The following is a 17886-nucleotide window of genomic DNA, read 5'->3' as shown; positions in this document are numbered from 1 at the left end:
GAATCTTTCCTATACTAAGTGCTACTGCAAGAGTGTCTAAGACATGATGGTGGGTCCTTTTGAATCTTAGGTGTACATGATTTCACCAGGAAGGGCACTCTTAAAATACACCTATAGCGTTGGTTCCTCTGGAGTCATCACAGCTGCCTCATTATCAGTTCTGATCACCTCTATTGAATACTGTTTCCTGGCTGGAACTCCTTATGAAAAGCAAGAAAGGGTTGCTCATTCAGAAATTGAAGTCCTTCACAAGTAAAATAGCAAAATCATATTTTTAATACATTTATGATGTTTCAGAACTTAGTAGTCCGAGATCAAAAAGATCACGAAAGTTGTATTGTGTGTATTCATATATATATAAATGTTAGATGGGATGATGGTTGCAATATGTATGGGCATCAGATAAATTAACACCAAAAATATATCAGCTACAGGAAATATCCATACAAATACATCGAAACCCCTGAGCTTTATGAAGAAAATTCATAAATGACATTATAGAGTCATCAACATCATTTTATTCTTTTTACAAGTTACCGATTCGGATGCGGATTCTGGAAGCGGATACGGGATGAGGGTAATTTTTTTTGGATACAAATGCAAGAAAAAATGTGTGTGTGTGTGTGTGTGTGTGTGTGTGTAATATGCAAACAAATGCAAGAAATATACAAAAACAAATCATTTGATAGTATGACTATGATACTTAACCCTATATCAAAATTCAAGATATTTCTAAATTCATATGATATATCAATATATGCTTGTCAAACATTACAGTTTAGTCTTAGACAATAAGTTCAAATAGGTCATGTTCAAGATTCCAACAAAACAAAAACTTAGTTAATGATTGAAGATTCAATCAACTAATATGCATCAAAGTCTGAATCATAGGGATTCACAAGAAAATCCACATTCTCATCATCATCTCCAACTGCTGAAAGATCATTTGAACCAAACATAGTTCCACTTATGCTAGATGCACCATGTGCCAAGCTATCATCATTGTTAGTAAACAGATTTGTCTTTCAAAAATAATGAAATAAATTGACTCTTAAATGCCTAGAAAGAAGAACAAACAAAACTATCAATTGGATGAGTTATCATAGGCTGATAACTCTCCTCTGAATTGAGAGGTACAGCTCCCTCGTTGAAAGGTTTACAATGAATTGAATAATAGGATGTATCTTTAACCTAAAGATACTAAGGATTTCTGACATTCATTCATAGACATGAAATGAATGCAATTGCTAGATTTATAGATTAGAATATATGAGAGAAAGATCAGAAAATAGCCACATGACCATTTATTCAATCCTTCTTTACATTGTAGAGAAAATGAAAGAAAATGTTTTTTTTCTACAAACTATAAGTGACCACAGGACTGCATCCAAAACACGAAAGATGTGACACACGATTAGTATCAATCCAAGAAAGATATATTCAGACCACAAGATCTGATAAATATAAACTTCTCTTCGTTTTATGCACAAAACAAAATAAACCACACGATTTCCCTGTCCTTGTGATTAAAATCAACTTTTGCAGAAAAATAAATAATCTTCCCCTATTTCCTTGTTACAAACAGAACATATATTCCTCTCATGGCAGCCTCACAACATGCAAAAAAAGAACCCTTTTCTTGAGAAAAGATTTTCAATAAATAATCCTCCATGGCCTCCTTTTGGTTCCTGACATAACTGATTCTTAAAAGCAACTGACTCTTGATTAATAATATTATTGGGTCCTTGATTTCTTTTTGTAATCACCTCCCTCCTTAAATTAATTTGTGACAAGCAGATGGACACGGTATTTGATTCATTTTCACTTCTTTAATATTAAACATATTTGTCTCCTTTACCTTCAAACATATCATCTGAATAAATAATAAGACCAAGACCGATTCCAAAGTGACATATACCCTCTCTTAGACAGGTGTCACTTGTTGGTATAAGAGTCAGGTTACTAGGGTTCGTGGTTATGTAGCTTCTTCAGAGACATTTCGTTGAACACTTCTCTATCTTCTAAGTTGCCAAGTGTACCATGGAATTTGAAAATTTCTTGTTTCAACATAAGTTCTCCATTGTATACCAATGAATCAACTCCAAAATGTTGACATATGTCTCTCAGTTTGCAATCTTCATTTCCCCTATTAAAACCTGTACCACCATGATTAACCACATGCACTTCGTGTGATGCTTTTATATCTCAAAGCCCCTTTTTAACCCGATATTGTGAAGAAGTCACTGCTACAATTTTATAAACAATGGTAGTTTCCTCTTTGCACCTGCACATGTTCGAATAGATTATCTCTACCTCCCAATCATTAGCATATTTTGGGAAAATTTGAATGACTAAGCTTCATCATATTGGCAAAGGTCATGCTTTTTGGAGTCCCGTGATCTAATGATATCCGTCATTTCTTCAAACACCTTGTTAGACAATTGGTGCTCCTCCATGCAGATTTGAAACTTAGATACTCAATGTAACCTAGCCATCCGATGAGGATATTTGGTGCATTGCTACTTGGTATTTGGTCAAACAGTTTGCGTGCATTGTCTGTGCTCCTCTTGATTCGCGAATCACTTCTTCAAACATCATATGGCTTTCATAGTGATTTGAAACCATGACACTGCAAGCTCTTACCCGAGCACATGATCATCAGTTATCATTGTCAATGGGCAGCATCCTATCAAACATTTCACTACTATTCCCACACTCTATACATTAGCTCACAAACTCAAATGATTCTTTCTTTGGGGATTTCATATGCCGACCATGTGTTTGGTGTTCAACTCATGGTGTCACTGAGAATTACTTTAATCTATAAAGGGGAAAAAATTAGATGCTTGATAAAATGTATATCTACACCACTCCTCCAAATCACATGGCGTCTTTCTATTTTCTGTATTGACATTTTGTCGGGTATTTGACCAACAATCTCATGCTTTTTTGTGACCTATCTTGTCCTTGGAGACCTGAACCGAAGATATAATGGTTATTGGTATCAAGTTTGAATTTGTATCATGATGATCTTGATTCATGTATCCTCTTGTTTGTGGCTTTACCCTGATGTGCATTTACTTTTTATTAACACTTGGGCTTGTATTGTGAATGTTGAGCTACTAACACCATTCTCTAAAAATGATTTCTCCTCCAAAGAGATATCACGCCTTCCATTCACACAAAGTTATCATAACCCTTTGAAAAACTACTATATTTCTCGATTGTCAAGGTTACTTAAATATATAGACCCACTAGTTCTCAAGCATCCAGGCTTATGCACTTTTACATGCTATTAAATTCCACCGAGAGCAATGTAGATGAAGTAAGATGTTTGCAAACTTGAACTCCTAAGCCTATACACCTCAACATCAGACATGCAACTAAGAAGACTAGCATTTGATCCTTCGAAATTAAAATCTGGACCACCGAGTTTGTATTTTGAACCTTGGGATTTTGAGAATTTTTTTAAAAAACTATGCATCTGAACCTATATTTTGGATCACTGAATTCAAATTGCAGAACTATGCCAAAACTAGAACTCTGAACATGAGCCTTACATATTTGAACTACATTTCAAGCTTTGAACATTGAATCATAAAATTGAACCTCCGATTCTGAACTTTGAATATGTTACATCCCAATTTTTGACCTAATTTAAAATATAGCTGTTGAGGTTCACATGGAGTTAGTTGGCAGTTTAATTTGTTATGATCCTATGAAAATGGTAAGATAGTTAGTCGTTATAATTTCAAGTGAAGATAACATGCTAGTTGATCATTAATCACAAATTCATGGAATTGAGAAGATGGTTAACCGTTGTGATTATTTATAACTAAATAATTTATTATGATAAATCAATTGTGGAGGAATTTCCTTGTAGGAAGCATGTCTAAGGGGTGGAAGCATTGTCAAAAAAGAATTGGGCAAGAGCATCGCCATCTGGGCAAATGGGTTGAGGACCTAGTGACTTGAAATAGGATACATCTATAGGACCCGCATGAGCTATTAAGGAAACAATATAATAAAAACATAAAATAATCTAAATTAAAATATAATTCATACCTTTAGAGATTTATTATTAAATTTTCTTATTTTATCATTATAATAAACACTTAAATACGAACATAAATATAAAAATGAAATGGCACCAATAAATTATAATAATATAATCTAATGATGTCACTTCATCAATATAATTATGTGAACGTATATAAGAGCATATCATAATAATAAAATAAAGTTTAAACTCTTTAATTCCTCCTTACTTCTTTTCCCTCTTTAATTCTCTCATTTCCAAATTTGAATTTATGATGTAGTCAAATAGTCTTTCTTGATAACAGATATAAGTCGAGAAGTCTCGGCTAGTCTTTAAGAGAGCTGTGTATTGACCAAGCAACGACATTCTCTCCTTGATTGATACATTTTCCTTTTTGCCGTGATAATCATACTAAGCTGTGATACACATTTTCCAGCCGAGCCATTACAATCCATTTTGCACAGTCAGTATTACACTGATCTTTCCTTATTCCGCCATCGCTGAATACTTAAGCCAAGAGTCCAAGCTAGCAGGTGAAAAGAATTTCCCTACAAGAGTTCTGGCCAAGGACGGAAGGAGCCACATCCTGACAGACTTCAGGCCAATCTCTGGTCAGGGTTTTATGCATTGCAATTCATATAATTCCTTTCTTACATGAATATAAGACTGATAGCTGCCGGCTTTTACAATGCCAGAAATATGTATAGTAAAACATATGTATTCGAATTTCCTTCTTTTCTGAAGCATAAGTCTGACTACAACTGAACATTATTGCTAGGACTGTGAATGATACTTTTCATGCATTTGAATATCATACTCATCCTTTTTCAAGTAGCAGACCGAATGCAGCCAAACATATTTGGTTTGACACAAATACCTAGCTGATGGTCTCTTACATTTCGCTGAGCCATTGAGATCTTTTAGTTCTATCTTTGTAAAATCAAAGCATCATTATGAAATCGATTTGAAGCTGTAGTGAGTATTTTTTTTAATCAATATCAATAAACATGCTATTATATTTTCCGAAACAAAGAATAGATCGCTCTTAGAATCTTTAACACCTAGGATTCACCAGGCAATGAAGCCATGAAATGGTGAAGAGGTGTAAATAAAAACAGAATGATCATTATCTTTCAGGCACCTAGGATTCACTGACAAAGAAGCCATGAAATGGTGAAGAGGTGGAGTTCACCTGCAAAGAACCAAGAATGAAATCAAATATGATTATCTAAGTAATGATCAATTAATAGCTCATGCATGATCCTGTTAATGGTATCTTCCTGTTGTCAAGTTGAATGGTATGGTTAGATACCAAGATGCTCAGTAGATGACAGTTGTTCCAAGTCCAATTCCGGGTAGGGAGGGCCTTTCTTGTTGGATATTGTGTGGGGAAATAAAGTTTGATCCGAGGTTGGGTGGTTAAGCCCCTGGCAATATTTCATCTCTCCCCAAGTTGTCGGATGTACAACAAACAAAGATAAGCCATACATTCAATTGTTTGTCGGAAATAGGTATTATCACTTTTATGATGTATATGCAAGAAGGTAAGATTAATTGAGTTATTTCATCGTTACAGATATTTTACACCTAGATGCGAGAGATAGATTGATGGATTGTTTTTCATTTATATGAATATCGAATATGAGCATATTTTCTAATCTTGAGTTATTGCCACAGTTAAGAAATCGGAAGGAAAGGAATGATACAATGGTATCTGAAGCCCTAATTGATTCAATGGTAACTAGAACCCTCAATGATACAGTGGTATTGGAAGCTCTAATTGAATCAGTGGTATTGGAAGCCCTAATTGAATCAGTGGTATCGAAAGCCCTAAGTGATACAATGGTATCAAAAGTCCTAAATGATCCAATGGTAATTGATGCCCTAATTGATACAGTGGTTTGTGATGCCCTAATTTTATATAGTGGTTTTTAATAGTAATCGTCATTTGATTTTGATATAGCAGTATTGGATGGTAGTCATTATATGATTTTGTTATAGTGGTATTTGTAGACTAATCTGGGTGATTGTAGAAGCCTTCTTACATTGATGGTGTTTTAAGTTCTTAGTTAAGAAAATTTTCTCTAACTAATTTTAACGGCAAATCTCATTCACATGAACATGACTGATATAACTGTCTTCCTATGAAATTGAAGTAATAATTGTATTCTATGAGCATATTAGTTGTTAATTTAGACCCGAGAAACCGGGATGTTACATAACCAATCATTAACGCTTTTGAACTTTAACTTTGAAACTTGAAACAAAATCTGAACCTAGTTTTGATTTTTGAGCCACCGATCCTCTGAATTTGCATTTCAAAACCTGGCAAGGTGGACCTCTGAACTTGAAGCTTGAACTTTGATTCTACAAACTCGGACTTGAACTCTAAATCAATGAACTCAATTTTGAACTTTGAACTTTAACCTCTGAACTTGAAGTTCAAGTTCGGGTTCGACATTTCTTCATAACATTGTCTTCTTCACAAGTCATAGTCTACAAAACTATCATTAGCAATAAAAACCAATCAAAACACTAGGATGATTTAGAGATTCTTCCCATGGGGCAAATTTTCAAAGTTAAAAAAGCGTGTGCTAAAAGTATGCTTACAATCATCACCATCTCCAATTGTAGTAAGATCATGAAGTGCTGCATCCAAATCTGCACACTCAGGGGCTACATCCCAAAGCTTTGTTGCCCCTTCCTTGTAATGATCATTCTTACGTAACAAAAGACGCAAGTTGGTGTGGACAAAGACCAAGCCCTCAGCTTTCTTGGAGCCCAACCGGATGCACTTCACTAAATGGATAAAGGAATATTACTCCAATTCCTTTCAGCAGCAAAAGAACTAGCAACCTAGATAGTTGTCACAAAACATACAAATGAAAAGCAAATTAATTTTAAAGAATGTGTGAAACACTAAATCTACAATGCAAGTGTAAACATAAAAGTTTTTTTATAAAAAATTAAAAACTTACTTGTGATAGGACCTTGATTGCAAGAGGTTGAAGATGCTTGAAAGGTTGACCATACATGTACCACCATATGATAGCTGTCATTCCATTTTAGTCCTTTAGTGCAAATGGAGAATGCTTTAACCCCGAAGCAAACAGCCCAAATTCTACCCTTTCTTTTTCATGCATTTCTTCTAGTGGGAAGGGTCTTGTAAGAGCTTTGTAGCACCCCTCAGCAACCTCCTCATTCGCAAACGGTGCAACTCTACCCGACATACCAAGTACCTCCTCACTATAGTACCTAGGAGACAAGGCATATGCAAGGAGGTGCAATGGGGTAGTCATCTTATTCTAGTGATGGTGGATAATTGCTTGCACTTGTTTGCATAAGGCTTCGCTTTGTGTGGGGTCACTCTCATGTGCTTGTATAGAATGTTTTACCTTCTCAACCATGGTGTCCATACCATCATACACATCCCCCGAGCAAGGTGTATTTGTATCAGCAAAACAAAGCATAGTCATGATGGGCTCGGTGAAAACTAATACATATGCCACACAAGCACCAACTCTCATTCAAGACCAAATCCCTAACCCTTTGTGCTCTTTCTGAATTTGAGGCCTTCCATATGCCCCATTAATTGTCAATGACCATTTGGCCCAATGCATCTTCTACCTTGAGGAGTTGTCTCATAACAATTGTATGAGATGCAAAACAGGTCTCAACAACCTAAGCAAGTTAACAATATGTCAATTGACAATAAAATTATAAATTTTAATTTTTAACTAAATTACAAATCCATGAAACTTAGTAATTTTAAAAAATCAATTTACCTTTAGCAACTCCAATTTAGAGTATGTTCTAAAAATGTATTGTGACATGTGGTGATTTGTCACAAACATTTGTATCTCCTCCCCCTCTTGATATATTTTCTTCACCCAATCTATTTGAGTGCCAATCTTCTGCATGATCAAGTTAAGGGAATGAACAGTGCATAGGGTCCAAAAAATATGGTCATACCGACTCTCAACCAAAGCACCTACACCCCTGCAATTTTTGGCATTGTTTGTGACCGCCTGTACCACATTTTCACTACCTGCCATCTCAATGGCCTCAATGAGAATTCTAGAAATAAATTCGGAATCCTTCACTTGCCCCTCACAATCAACAGCCTTAAAAAACATTGCCCCTTTGGGGGAAATTGCAATCACATTAATTAGTGGTCGATTTCTTGCATCCTTCCAACCATCTAACACAATAGTTAGACCCAAAGTTTTCCAAGATTTTTTGATTGGTTGAAGGTCTTTCTCTATATGTGTCTTCTCTTGTTGCAATAGTTGTACGCACCTTTTCATACCCCAGGCTTGTGTAATCAGCTGGTGATTCCTTGATTGCTGGCACCATTTCCTTCCAATATGGTGATCTCACCAAGTTGAAATGCAGAGTGCAATGGGCCTCTTTTGCAAGTTGAAATTTGCACTTCGTCCTCATCCTCTCCTAGCATAGGTACTTGCAAGAATGGGTGTTGGGAGAATGCAATTGGTTCGGTGGGTGCATGCATCTTGCTCTTTGAGGATGGACCTTGATAGTAACTCTATTTATCTATTGATCAATGCATCAGCAGCTTCGTGTTCTCTTACAAATGAAAGTATTTCTGCACTAGTCATCCTAGTACCATTTTTTGCCTTTGCACATTGCAAATCCTTTGCCAGCAAGGCCCATAAAATGAAGCTTTGCCCAGGAATATAAGCTATTGAAAGGTTTTCTTTTGTTACTTTGACAACAATTGCACTTCCAATAGTATGAGCCACCTCTTGCAACCTGTGATATCAATGTTGTATGTCTCCACAAAGGAGAACCTATATCAGTTTTGAAATTATCGGCCCCTTGCCATCCTTGGCCCCCCACTGAACTTTCACTAGCACAACCACCGGTATCCATTCTTGCCTAGTTATTTGAAACCTATTCTATAAGAAAATAAATAAATTTTAATTAGGTCGTAACAACTATGAACATCATGCATAAAAGTGGAAACAAGTAAGAAAAAACTACTAAAATAGATACCCAAACTTGCTTCTATACATCTTTCAAACAAAAAACTTGAAAATTATCTTCAAGAACTTGACAAAATTCATCAAAAACTCAAAAAAAATCATCAAAATACTCAAAAATGGGATTGATCAATTACCTTGAATGATTTAAACTCCTTTGAGAAAGCTATCTCTCGCCCTTCAATCACTCCTCTTTGAAAATGTTGAACTTGGCTTCACAATGGCAATCCAAACTAGAGACCAAGAGAGAAGTGGTTGTAGGTGCAAACAAAGTTCAAAAATGAGTTGTGAATTCTTCAACATTCACCTTTAAGGTCATTTTAGGGTTTCATAGCAAAAAAAACCTAAAAAATCAATTACAACATGTGCATATTGGGCAACTTAAGTTGTTTTTGGATTTTTTATATTTGTTTTGGCTATTCGGCTTGCGTCCAAAAGCCCTGTGGAAGCTGGTCGGAAGCTAGCCATAGGCTTCTAGATGTGTTTGGAAGCCAAGCCCTATGGAAGCTGGCCGAAAGCCAACCACAGGCTTCTAGATGCGTTTGGAAGCCAGCCACAAGCTTCCGGATGCATTTGGAAGCTAGAACTTCCAAACGAATCCAAAAACCTATGGCTAGCTTCCAACCAGTTTCCACAGGGCTTCCGAATGCATCCAGAACCTGTCTGCAACAGCATCGGCACTCGGGGGCTTCCCTGAAGAATCAGTAACTTCGTTTTTACACCTTGCCAAAAGTAAGGCATGGAATGTCTTCTGAAATATGTAATATTGCATAGTCAATTGGAGCTTCTAATATTACTGCTCAACGCATACTTGTAGGCTTGATTGAAATCTATTTTGCAGGCTCTAGCACTGAAGCTATAGAAGATGGAGGCTTCCCTTCAATCACTAGGAGGAAGCCTTTTGAGATCTCTGCAGTAACATAACTGAATTTCTGTTGAATAACCCACCACTGTTATGTGGTGGAGAAGAGTGCCCCAACACCAAAATAGTTGTAAGGGTAGAGCAGCCTATAGTAGCGTGACTTGTGGCAAAGCACGTGTGGCAGAATGAGTCCTTTATATACAAATGTTGCTTCCATGAGTGCCCTGCGATTTTCAAAGCAGCATCAACAATAAGGTTTCCAGGAATGTCCAACTCAACCGAGATATGAGTCAAAGCAGTATGAGAAAAAGGAGAAATCATAGTATCTGTAAACAAAAGCTTCCTCAAAGTGCTTCCAATTGCTAAAAGTAAAGAAGCAGTCAAAAACTATATGGGAAGATTAGGAACCCTTAGTCACAGGCATCACTCGAAAAAATTCGATCAAGTGAATGAATCCAAAAAAGCAAGGCTTTGTAAGCAATGGAGTCGCAAGATGCACACTAGAAGCAAATGTGCTTCGGGCCAGATGCATGAGCATCAATGCACTCATATGCACACAGGGTGCGAACCATGAACTGTGGATGTGCAATGTATGCATTTGAGTGTATCCACACAAAAGTCACAAAAAGTGACCTAAAAACACATTAAAAACTTTTATTTTCGTTTTATTTGCTCAAAACCCTAAAACAGCCCTCTATGAGGCCAATCAACCTTAAAACCAGTGTTACACAGGCGTAGGGGTGCGGTGATGCAAGGAGACGTCGCGATGAGTTTCAGGTGTGAGAAAAAAGTGCCTCAATTTAGGGACTGCGAGAGTGCGGTGGTGGATGGGGGGTGAATGGGGGGACGTTGCATAGTATACATATATGACTTGAAATACTATTATGAAATGATTCTTCAATATAACATACCAAATATAGTTGAATAATGGATATAGAAAATTGAAATGTGATTCTAGAACCGTAAGTACAAATTTCAAACTTGAAACTTCATAACCAATGACCATTGAACTTAGTAACATACTCATAGTAAGTTGTAACATTAATAACATTAAAGTTTTAAACATAATGATAATGATCAATACAAAATATAATTCATACATAGTACCATGTAATTCAACCATTAACTATCAAATGACAAAGATTAAAGATTCAAAATTCATTGTTCAAATTATAAATATGATATGTCGTAAAGATCAAGATGCTCATGATTATAACGAGCAGAGTAGCATGAAACAATGAAATGAACTAATGTGTCATGGCCTCATTTGGGAGATAACTGATTGGAAATGGCATAACCAACTTCACAAGCAAATCCATCTAGCAACTTATTCCTCAATCTAGCATGCATTTCCACAATGATTTGAGGGTGGATAAGGAGGTTCTTAGTGGCCTATATACAATGGTACAAAAGATGTCTAATGATTGCACAACTACATTGCACAAGATGCTCGCATTTGATAATGCAAAGACGTTCGAACAGAATTGCAAGAAAGTAGAAATATATGTTGAGATTCTTAAGCATATGCATTTTGTTTCTATAATCCAGCCTTGAAGTTGGAAATGAGACCAATTTTTTCTTCTCCTTATTTTAGGTAGATGGTGGCAAATGTTTGGGCCTACAACCCCATACCTTCAAAATATCGGCATATGTATATTGAGTCAGTCATGTAGCGCATCTAGATGTGAGCACAATTGGCCCATGTTTGAGTACATCCACTCGAAGAGGTGTAGCAGACTATCTGAGGAGAGGTTGAATACTCTAGTCTTTGTGCATTACAACCTTTGTCTTAGGACCAGGCTAATTTTGGACACTAACTCCTCCGATTGCTCTAGAGGAGGTTGATCCAAAGTCCAAGTGGCTTGTTCAGTCTACCAATCTTGTCTTCATTGATGAGGACCTTGGTTTGACTGGGAAGACGGAGAGGTTGTGGTTGTGGCCATGGAAGAGGAGGATAGAGCACAATCAAGCACATCTCATGTTGGTTAGAGTGGCACCTTTAGGCACAGAGCATGGCTGCTCAGCCATCCAAGACCAACCTTAGATGCCTTTGTCAAAGGGAGATAGGCTACCATAAAGCTGAGGCTTAACTTAAGCCTGAGCCTCATCTTGAGCCATAGACATGGTTTTGTTTACTGTTACAAATATGTTTGGGAACATTTGATGTCATGGATTTCATGGATTTTATATAAATTTGACAAAATTTATATTTCTATGTATCTATGTTTTCTATTTCCTTCAGCTAGAATTTACATTTGCACTTACGCAATAGATGTATGTGATCAAATTAGCTTTTGTTTGATGATGTCATAGTGTGTCTAAGCTTAATTCAATAATGGGTGCATGAAACAAGTTTTAAATCATTAAAAATCTCTAAATTCACAATTCACCACATAACCATTTCACTTGTAGGTAATTAGAATGCTACATATAAAGGTGTCGAAGTCCTAACCATCGACAACTATCAACCCCTCGACAACAACTAACAAGTAATTATCTTGACAATATCATCCCACCCCCCAAAAAAAAGGTCTTAGGACAATAAACGACAAAATGAGGAATACAACTATATATAAATGAAGTCAAGGAGTTGGGGGCCTGAAGAGCATCCCTAATGAGGAAAGCGAAGGTGTTCACAATGTTGGACTTGTTCAGTCTATCATTGCAAATCCCTCTAGGCTAACCGTTGTCTCTCCCTAGTAGTCCTTACCAAACACTTCCTCCATAACCTCCCTGTGTTTCTTATCTACCGCCTCCAATAAAGTTGGTCTACAATGTTCCTTGCTCAACCCTCTCATGGTCCAACCGGTTCATACAACAAATCTCCACAACTGCCCACACACCGCTCTCATTATCCAACTGCCCTCCAAGCCTTCCATCTAAGTATTCTAAAGCACTAGCTCATCCTCTACCATTCTGAGTTGAGTAGCTATCTCCTCCCAAGCTACAATATGTGCCACCCACTTAGCCTCATCCGTAGATGTTGAATGATGGGTCCTGTTGGTTCCCAAAACCGTAGATTGGAATCCTACGAGCCTTGCCTACTCGATGCTGAGATATCCAACCGGTTAAGGCCAACTTGACGGGATCGATCAATGTGATCCAAATCCCCTGCGCTTCCGGCTTTGCAAAACCGAGGCAGGTGTACCTAATCCTGGATGAAACACTTAGATCCAAGACGCTTAAAACAGATCAATTTGAACACAAATGCGGTGAAAGCTTTCAAAATGGTAAGAATTATAGAAAACTTTAAGATTGCAAATTACGAATTAAAACAAAACTAAATAATTGTATGAATGTTTTTTAAATAGAAGTGATTATTACAAATGATTGCAACAAATGAATATATTAATTCTTCAAAGGAAAGAAATGAAACATTTGCCAGCATATGGATTATGAATCAAGAGTAAAAGACCAGTGCTTAATTAAATGGGCAATAGAGTCAATATTATTAGTTGAAACGTACAACTTTATAAAGTTCAATATATTAAACTATAAACAATTTTAAAAAATTCGAATGCGACGGATCAATTACATAAACGCAATTTTAAATTAGTCTAAAATGCACTTTAACTCCTGCGGAGACAAATTAGACATAAATACGGAAACAATAAAATATTTCACAATATTTATGTTTATCAAATTTAAAATGTAATAATGATCCAGTCCACTTATCCGAATATTAAAATATTTATAGAAAATAATTAAAAACACTTATAAAGGACACAACTTAATAAAAAATTAAAACTCTAATGCAAATAAATTAAATGAATACTTCTTACTGATCCGGAAATAAAATCGTACTGGAGACACTCCTTACGGATGATCCATCCAATACAATTCGACTCCAGACTTGCACAAGAATTCAATCGAAAATCCACCATCCACAGGCTTAGTTCAAAAATTTATTTCTCCACCAATAAAAAGAATATAATACATCATAAAGCGTGGGCTAGGCAAAAATTAAAAATATGAATAATGAATCTCTACATATCCTCTCCCTTTTACATCTTATATTTATAAATATCCAAAGGATATCAGTTGCTTTTCTAACCATCGCAACTTTTCATAGGTAACTAATCAATGCTTAATATATTTCTTAATATAACCGGTGCTATAATTGGCAGTTATATCATTGCTTCATTTAAACAATGTTAAATTGATTTGTAATATGATTCGTTTTCCAGCCAACTATTATATTTCTCCGGTTATGTGATTTTGCTCGTTTCCTGTGAGCGCCTTCAAAAAAGGCAATCACATTCTCTTTCCACCCGCATAGAATCGCATCAACAATCAGAACTAACAATGTCCATAAGCGCGAGCCCCTTCAAACGTTGAAGTGATTTAAATCTGCATAATGGTAGCCCATGCGAAATCCTCCCAACGCGTACGTCAATAATTTCTGCAAAAAAAATCAAATCGCATGTTAGAACCTGCATGGAACAAAAGATAGTTTGTATTATCTAAATCTCTGCCTTAACCCAAATGTGGCACTTGTATGTATGATGTGGTCAATATCTGCTTCATGTGAGGACATCCTTGAATTCCTACGCTCCACATCACACAAGCACCTTCTACACCAAAAAGACAGAGTTAGACAGATGTAAATTATCAAAACGTGACAAAGATATATAAAGACATTCCTCGTTTGATATTTAAGATAAAGGGGACTGTTGCCGTGACCAATTGACCCAAGCTTTCCTGCAACAAGCACACATGGAGATGAGCTCAAGTGTTTTGATATTTGAACTTTCCTTACTTTCTACCCCATTTGCTGCTTCATCCAATCACAAAGGACTACATATTTCCTTTGATCTTCTCTATCCTTCAGTTCATCTTTGTCACCCAGGTCTAAATCTTCTTTACCGATATCAACAAATTTCTTTTCCTTGTAACTCCTGATTTATTACGGTTCTTCCTTCTTCTGCAACTGTCCACGATAACTCCCGAAAGGTTTCTAGATGAAGGGATTGCGTCACTCCTGGACAAGGTTATTCCGAGTGTAAACTTATGAAGCTGTGACTCTCCATACATCTCAAACATGGCCTTCAGTACAGAATCTATTTTAACGTGAATGATGAGTTCCACTTTCAATCTGACATGGATGATCGCTATGTATAACTTGTCATCTTCATATTTTTTGAATACGTGATCATCCACGTATCATTGGCATGCAATCTGCTTCATTCCAAGTTACAAGAGTAACATCAGTTGACATAGGGACAAAGTATTGGGTATTGTTCAGTTGGAATTTCATAAGTTTCCTTTAAAACTTTATCTCCATGACGGTATCATTCAAAGACACTTCTTTCTTATTGTTGTGCGATGAACTGACACTTGTAGCACCATCTTTGCCAAAAAATGCTCCTTGGATCTCACTGAAAGAAATCCACTTTGCACTGTCATAAGAGGCATGAAAGAATTTCAAAGTTGCAAGCAACTGAGATTTTCTCCTTCAATTTATGCTCTCGCATTTGTATCAAATTCTTGTGCTCCTATTGGCAAATTATGAAACGATGGATGTTGTGGATCCAAAATATTTAATCTATTTTTAAATTAAAGGCCATAACTGCTGCAGAAACTGGAAATTGATAGATTTTGCTTCAAGATAGATACAGTTCAATTCCCTGACAACTCGGAAGATTCAGAATTTTAACTAAGACCCTGCAGCCTCTTCTCCATTCGATGCAGTAGTCAGCATCCATCTCTAGATGCATAGAACTGAGGAGCAAGCTCTGGCAGCCAAGGCGCATCTATTCGTGTAGTATTGCGAATATAGTTCCTATTAGTGCAAAACGCAATTGCATCCAATCCTCTTCACAAGAGATTATAGGCAATCCCATCTGTTGCACATATCCTTTAAATTGCCTGTAGATATTCATGGCATGACTGAAAGGATGACCATTCACAAAGCTTGACCAGCACCACTTCTGAATATTTTTGTTGAGGGTACTAACTTCGAATGCCCCAACATCTGATCATACTCTCCACAACAGTGGTGGCATTAATCTTTCTCTACTCCATGTGTTCATCTGTCTACAACAGGTTCACCACTTATAGTAGATTTTCATTTCTTTCATTTTCCTGTCTGATACTTGAATATCGTCTGTTACACACATCCCAAGTTGGAGTATTTTTCATTCTACTGTTAAGTTTGGTATTTTCAGTTCTGAAGGCATCAGGAATGCAATAGAACAACCTCTAGTTATAAAACATGCTATATGCCCAACATGATGAAGATAGGATGGCACATCTTTTGGGCAATCCTCCTAAATAATCCAATCAATAGTTGGGAAGTCCAAGCCTCTTGAAGCAATATCAGTTGCAAAAATATTGTTCCATTTGTAGAGTACCAATAATCCTTGACTCTTTTAACCTGTATTGATTATGACCGAGTCACAGAGAACATTGAAGTTATGATAGGATTACAATTCAAAGATGCTAAGAACCCCATACCAAAATGCGGTCTGCCTTATCAGATATCCGCACCTAGAATTATGACTAGTTAAAGAGAGGAGTCTCATCCATGTGCTGAAGTGAACAAATATTTGTGGTGTGCATAACATATGTGCAACTAACATATAGAACTATGATCTAAATCCTTAGCATGAAATGGTTGCAAAAAATTAAGCTCCATCAGGTCCTAAGCTCATAATACCCATCTAGAAATGGTTGGTCAACCCTCTTGAGCAAGGAGTAGGCCCTACTCTCCCACACTAGCTCCTGAAGCTTCCAATCCTCGAAGATGGCAGGTGTCTTTGTAGCAGGCCATCCTCAAGACTCAAAACATCACAGAAACTCCTCAACCGAAATAGATTGGGTGAAAAGGATATATGAGGAAGCTGAAGAGATTCAAATGTTTGTGACAAATCACTACATGTCACAAGCAATTTTTAGGAGTTTCTCGAACTTGGAGTTATTGAAGGTAAATTTGTATATTTAATATATAATTGAATATTATTGGATTCCATAATTATTAATTTTTTTTGTTGTTTACATTAACATGTTTTAATTTTTAAATGTATTACTAACTTGAGTTTAACATGTTCTTAGGTTGCTGAAACCTGCTTTGCCTTTCACACAATCGTCTTGAGATGACTTGTGAAGGTAAAAGAAGCATTGAAACATATGGTCATTAGCCCCCAATGAGGCGTTTGGAAGAATTCCAATACAGCAAGGACCTTAAATGTGAGAAGAATGATACTAGATGAGGATTGGTGGGGTCTTGTGAGTTATGTGTTGGAAATCACCGATCCAATAATGGCAATGCTTCACTTCACAGACAGTGATGAGCCATGCCTTGGGGATATTTATGATTCCATGGATAGTATGCTGGAAAAAATTAAAATGGTAAGTTTTACGCTCTTTTACAACAATTTTTTATTTGAGAGATATCTAGATTCTAAAGTTTAAATTGACATATTCACTAATTATAATTATTATTCATATTTCATATCCTAGGTCATACAGAGGAGCGAGAATGATCCTAAGGACACCCTTTACAAGAAGGTGGGAAAAATTGTTCATCATCAATGGAACAAGATGACCACACCTTTGCACTTCCTTACGTATGCTCTATCCCCGAGGTACTGTAGTTCTTATCAAATGCTTGTGCTTATTTTATCCAATGTTTGTGCTATTGATATTTGATAGTGTTCAATTGTCTTTTATTATCCCCAGGTACTATAGTGCAGAGGTACTTCACCTTCCAGGTAGAGTGCCACCATTTAGAAATGCAGAGGTTGCAGATGGGTATAAGAGGGCACTAGCTAAGATATTCCAAGATCCAGAGATTGGGGCAATGGTGAGGAGTGAATTTGTTGCCTTCAACTCAGGTGAGGATTTCCACCCTATTGCCATAGCAGACCGAAGCAGGATGGGTGCCATCAAATGGTGGTACCTTCATGGGCAAGCCTTCATGTACCTCCAACCTCTTGCCATAAAAGTCCTATCCCAAGTAAGTTTGTAAAATTAAGCTTAAG

General features: G+C 36.6%; 1 protein-coding gene across 1 annotated transcript in view; it reads right to left on the bottom strand.

Moving 5' to 3' along the window:
• Positions 1-17886, bottom strand: part of CJD1 (Chloroplast J-like domain 1) — a 99244-nt gene that overhangs the window by 24017 nt on the left and 57341 nt on the right. The gene's annotated exons all lie outside the window — the stretch shown is intronic.

Source organism: Cupressus sempervirens, chromosome 11 (genome assembly GCF_028749045.1).
Source record: "Cupressus sempervirens isolate cs-2001-9-10 chromosome 11, ASM2874904v1, whole genome shotgun sequence".
In the NCBI taxonomy this organism is placed as follows: Eukaryota; Viridiplantae; Streptophyta; class Pinopsida; order Cupressales; family Cupressaceae; genus Cupressus; species Cupressus sempervirens.
This window is presented reverse-complemented; position numbering and strand designations above follow the sequence as displayed.